Source organism: Schistocerca serialis, chromosome 11 (genome assembly GCF_023864345.2).
Source record: "Schistocerca serialis cubense isolate TAMUIC-IGC-003099 chromosome 11, iqSchSeri2.2, whole genome shotgun sequence".
Taxonomy (NCBI): Eukaryota; Metazoa; Arthropoda; class Insecta; order Orthoptera; family Acrididae; genus Schistocerca; species Schistocerca serialis.
The window spans coordinates 152,505,820-152,511,207 of record NC_064648.1 but is presented as its reverse complement, the minus strand read 5'-3'; the positions used below and the strand labels follow the sequence as shown (position 1 = coordinate 152,511,207).

At 38.4% G+C, this 5,388-nt stretch overlaps 1 non-coding gene across 1 annotated transcript; it reads left to right on the top strand.

Annotated features, from left to right (window-relative positions):
- The first annotated feature begins 4,580 nt into the window (after positions 1-4,580).
- Positions 4,581-4,655, top strand: Trnas-cga (transfer RNA serine (anticodon CGA)). Its single transcript has one exon. It is a non-coding gene; the product is annotated as a tRNA-Ser (tRNA).
- Positions 4,656-5,388: the final 733 nt, after the last annotated feature.

The window sequence follows — 5,388 nt, the reverse complement described above, 5'->3', positions numbered from 1 at the left end:
CTTGACATTTGCAGGAAAAGAACAGAGACAAAGTTCTGGAGCTGAAAAACAAAATTAAGAAAATGCTGTGTGTTCTACATAACTTCACAGAGGCTCAGTCGGGTCCACAATATATGCCAGAGTCTTGAAAGCAACTCAACAAGGGAATGTTTAATTTGTCATCTGGCAGGTTATGTGGTGCATCAAGCAAGGAGAAGCAAAATGTCCAGACTGTTCATGCCTTTTAAGTGAGAATTCTGACATGCCATTCTCTTTGCTTATGTCTGTTCGAGATTATGGATTTTCTACAGGAAGGACATTGCTCACAAACACGTGGAAAGGAGCCTTCAAAGCTTCTGCACAGGTGGAAAATATTGGCACGATAAAACTCCGTGATGACAGCAACATATTTTTTTATTTATGTCTAAACAGTTAGATACACAGAAGGGTTGAATTATCCAGTATTGTGTGCTGCTAAGATCATGTGATGGACATCGTTCCTAAACTGATTCTTCATTATATGAAATGCCGGTTTTTCGTGGGCATTAAACAAATTTGTAAGTAGCTGAAGTCTACTACAACTTGTGAGACTGCTCAGGAACTATCTAAACTAGCTGACAGCTGATGTTATTTAAGCCCACACAATTCTAATTTCAGTATATAAATGTCATGAATGAATAAGTTCATGTGTTGTGTTTGCCATAGTAATGTACTTCTGTGGGTTACAGCAACTGACAGCTTGTGGCAAAACCAGTGAACTAGGGGAGTTGGTGCACTTTCTCTTCTACTTGCTATTGTAATATCCCCCCTCCTTCCTAATTCCATCTATTGTCCACATTAGTTTTTTATGAAGATTTGAGAGGAGCGAAGATTACAATAAACTTTCTAGTTTACTTAGCTTGTTAATGTAGAGTTAGCTCCAGTTCTTCTTATCTAGGGATGTGATTCTTGTTAATTAAAATGTCCTCACAGTTGAATTGATCTAAATAAATTTGAAAATTGTTGTTGCAGAATTTTTGTTTTTATGTAAATCTATTTTCTTACATTTTAGTATATCGTACAGTCTTTTGATTTTTCACATTATCAAAGCCAAATTTACATTGTTTGCACAAAATACAAAAATATCCAATCACATCAGAGGCATGCTTAAGACTCTCACACTCTTCCAAAGGGTTTACAGTTTTTCTTAAGAAATGAATTTCCACTAGTTTCTATTACATTTTTACTTTTAATTATTATTTCATAAATGAATCCAGAAATAGACCATGGCAGAGATCGGTACCGTAACAGGCAATTTCTGCCTAATACCTGAAGACAAGATGAAGATGAATCGAGAAATAAACATAGTAACCAGTACAGTATTGCGTAACTAATAATAGAAATTTTAAGTGTGCCAATAATTCACAATTTCAAATGTTTATAAAAAAAAATTTACTGTACATTCAGAACTAATATATATTATAGAGTATAGATTATAGCATCGAGACTAAAACATTTTATGAAGTAATTCATTTTCTTAAATTTTAGCTTGAAATATAAAATACTGTATTTAAAATATATGAAAGTTTTCAGAAAAGCTACTGAGATATTACTGACCTGCCAAAAATTCAAAAAATAATACTGGTATCGATAACTACTGTTGATGAAAAGTAATGCTAGAGGAGGACGTTCCATTATAACATCCACCTCACATAATGTGGAAACAATGTGTTTACAATATTGTGTGACCTACTATAAGGTTTGCCAAACAGCGTACAAAATGATGCCATAAGACAGAATACAGATGTATAGAAGTATCTGATACATAACATATTACAGAAAATGTAAGAAAAATATCTACAATACATGTCGTAATCTATACATACATGAGGACATGGCATTCAGATTTTCAGATCTGTGGAACATTCTGTCCCAAGACAAATGATACAAAGTCAAAACTATAACATTACAACACTTAAACTATAGAAATAAGTACAGAGGCAATGCAATAAAACTGGAATCACAAATTGCCGCTTTACATCTATAAAGTCACGCCTTCAAAATCATCATAAGAGAAGAAAATATTCAGTCCCTAAGTGTAGACGAGTGAGCTGACTCAAAAAAATCACGACAACGGGTACTGACCAGAAGAATCTACTCAGTCACAAGTAAGAGTATAGCATAAATTCAATCACCCACATAAACCAGAGTATGTAAGGATATGTTGACTCACAAAAGGAGAAAGTAAGGAAAACCACACTGGGTACACACCAGCAGAAATGTTTCAACACAGCAAAATGAATAAATTTCATAATCATATATCAATAAGTTCAATCATATGTAAAGAATAATTAGAGAAAGTATCTAGCCTCAATCAAGAGTTGCACTCTCTCCTTGAGTACACACAGAGTCACGATGACCAGTGGTACCCAAAACAGATTTAAGCACGAGTTTGCACACAACTCAAGTTCCAGTGAGATACAATAATGCAGTACACAGGATAAGCACAGGTAATCAGCCATAAGTAGCTTTGAATGATGACATTATTGAGTAGCATGAGGACCAAAATCAGTGTGTGACTTCAGAAATGTATACTTCTTGTTACACAATCTATACACAATTCATGATCACAAATGTAAACGTCTTCCAAACTGTTTGCTAATTGTTCATACAAACTAACCTATGTACATAGAAACCTAGAAGATTCATTTACAACTAAAAAAAAAAAAAAAAAAAAATACGTACCGAGTGTTGAGATAAGGAAATTCATTGAATTGTATGACTACCAACCTAACAGTGCCTAAGATTCTGATCACTATTTACAACATGGTTCACAGAATATACTCCTAAAGTTTTTAAGTTTTCACATTTCCGTGTTGAACATAACAAATCGTCAATCATACAACAAAAACCCAAATCAAACAAGATTTAAAGTTACATAATGTATTGGGAAGGTAATCCCCCTACTTGAAAAAAACATACATTTATGTCGAATAACACTGCCCATAGCAGTGACTTCTTTCCTAAACAAACAGTTCCTCAAAATTTATACAAATAAAAGAATTTTTCACATATTCTTGGCTAACAATTTACAAATTTCAGTCCCAAGACTGATGTTGACAGATGCTTGAGTACTTTGCCCACCACCTATGTGGTCTCTTGAGTCGACTGGACCAACAAGGGTGCAGCCGTACAGGAGTGTGGGAGTGGATCCAGCCACATCTTTCAGTTTTCTCCCTATATATCTCATCACACGCTCCAACAGATAGGTAACTTCTAGCATTCGCATCAGATCCTGAAACATTGTTTTATGTACTGAGTATGCTGTTGAGTACCTCCCTCACATCACACGATATACTGGGTGGTCGGAAATTCCCGTTACAAACTTCTAGGACATGTAGAGGGTAGTGAGTACATAACGTTTTGAATAGGAACCCATGTCCAGAATCGTATCGTTTCCATTCTACGACAGTTTCATTTCAGATGTGTACTTTGTCAACGTCTCAGAGTTCCCAGTCCTGGTATGCAACAGGGTAGACACGATGACGTGTACTATGTCAAACGATCCCCAGATGTCACTTATTGTATGCTCTGCTGTGAGACCGAGTCAATAACTGTGCGTCACCGATAGAGGAAACACGGTGCAGTACACATTTGTGGAATACACAGACTTGCTCCTTGTGTATGGCGAAGCTGGAGGTAATGGAAGAGCTACTAGTCGGCTGCATCACGAATGTTTACCACACCGTAACACTCCCTCGCACAAACTGTTTGCCCAAGTTACACAACGGCTACGAGAAATGGGTAACTTCACCGTGAGGAGGCAGGACTGTGGCGCTCCACAGTGACACCGCACTCCCGAATTTGAAGAAGGTGCACTGCGTCGCATTGAAGACAGCCCGTCAACGAGTTCGTGAACAATTGCTCGTGTAATGGCTGTTAGTCAGTACCGCCTTGAACGTCCTGCATGAGCAACAATTACATCCGTACCACTTACAAAGGGTACACGCTACGGGTCAGCAGACTTTCCACAATGCATCGCTTTCTGCACGCGGTTCCTGCACTGTTTCATCAATGCACCCGTGGTTCCACATCGAGTTCTCTTCACAGATGAATGTAGGTTCACAAGGGGTTGTGTTCTGAATGCTTGAAATAGCCATGTCTGGGCGGACGAAAACCCTCGTGCCGTGCATGTTCAGGGATTTCGAGACAGGTTTGGAAATAACATCTGGGCAGGTATTCTGGACGGTCATGTGATTGGACCATACCTCCTTCTATCCAAGCTCACAGGTCCATACTTAGTCTTCCTACGACATGTAATGGACGCGTTCTTGGAAGCTGTGCCTTTGAATGTCTGTCAGGAAATGTGGTTTCAGCGTGATGGAGCACCACCTCACTTTTCACTGGCTGTCCGGATACATCTTAACAGACGGTATGGTGAAAGATGGATAGGCCGTGGTCTGGAAACATCCCCCAGGCTGTGGCTAAGCCATGTCTCCGCAATATCCTTTCTTTCAGGAGTGCTAGTTCTGCAAGGTTCGCAGGAGAGCTTCTGTAAAGCTTGGAAGGTAGGAGACGAGGTACTGGCAGAAGTAAAGCTGTGAGTACTGGGCGTGAGTCGTGGTTCGGTAGCTCAGTTGGTAGAGCACTTGCCCGCGAAAGGCAAAGGTCCCGAGTTCGAGTCTCGGTCGGGCACACAGTTTTAATCTGCCAGGAAGTTTCATGATTTCAAATGTTCAAAACCTGTTGAAGAATGTTGTAAAATGTTCATAATATCCTCAAAATCACTGGCATAATCTATCCAATCTATGTTCTAAACAGTCTTCCAATTTCTCCCATGTATCTTTCTGCAAGATTACTCAATGGATGGTACACAGAGGTTAGAACATGCCTTATTTTTGCACGATCAACAAAATATTTCCAAGCTTGCGATGTAAACTGAGAACCATTGTCAGATAAAATTGTGTTAAGAATACCCGTCTGATGAAAATATGTGTTTTCAAACTTAGAAGTAATTTGCTTACTGGTAGCTTTCTTAAGAGGAAACAGCTTTATGAACTTTGAAAATACATCAACCACCACAAAAACATAATAACTTGGCAAAGGTCCATTGACGTCCACAGACACACGATCTAGGTTACTATTAGGCAGTATGTTTTGCATTTTACCTCTATTTGTTGGTTACTTCCCTTCACTCTTTGACATCTGTCACAGGTGGCATTCTTCTTCTTCACTCTCCTTCCTATGTTATAAAAATAGATGTTCTCCTGAATCTTTTGTGTACATTTGGTTGATCCACAGTCATCAAAACTCTCAGTGTATAAGTAATTAAAGTATTAGTACATTGTTTCCGGCCAACATAATTTCCAATCCTCCGAGTCAGTCTTATGTCACCTGAATAAAATACCCGTGTGTGCCTTCTAATATTGT